Below are 283 nucleotides of genomic sequence, written 5' to 3'. Positions count from 1 at the left end.
CATTCACATAAATTGCTGGAGTAACATATTGTCCGCGTCGCACTGGCATCCTCGTACCAGATGCTGCCATTAGCCCAGCATGAGTTCTTCTCACAACGGCGGGAGGTACAGAAATGCTTGTTGGAGATAAACCCTCAATTTCACACGTCTTCATTTTCCCTTTTTTTTATTTCTCTTAGAACTTTTTCTCTACTTAGTCTGACCTTTTAACCCCCACTTAGAGTCATTCACTTACAGTAAAACCATTTTATTTATACCAAGAAGAGAGTAGAAAAAAAAAAAA

The sequence above is a fragment of the Trypanosoma theileri genome (genome assembly GCF_002087225.1).
Source record: "Trypanosoma theileri isolate Edinburgh chromosome Unknown TM35_Tth_30_V1, whole genome shotgun sequence".
Taxonomy (NCBI): Eukaryota; Euglenozoa; class Kinetoplastea; order Trypanosomatida; family Trypanosomatidae; genus Trypanosoma; species Trypanosoma theileri.
Note: the sequence above shows the minus strand (reverse complement) of the source record.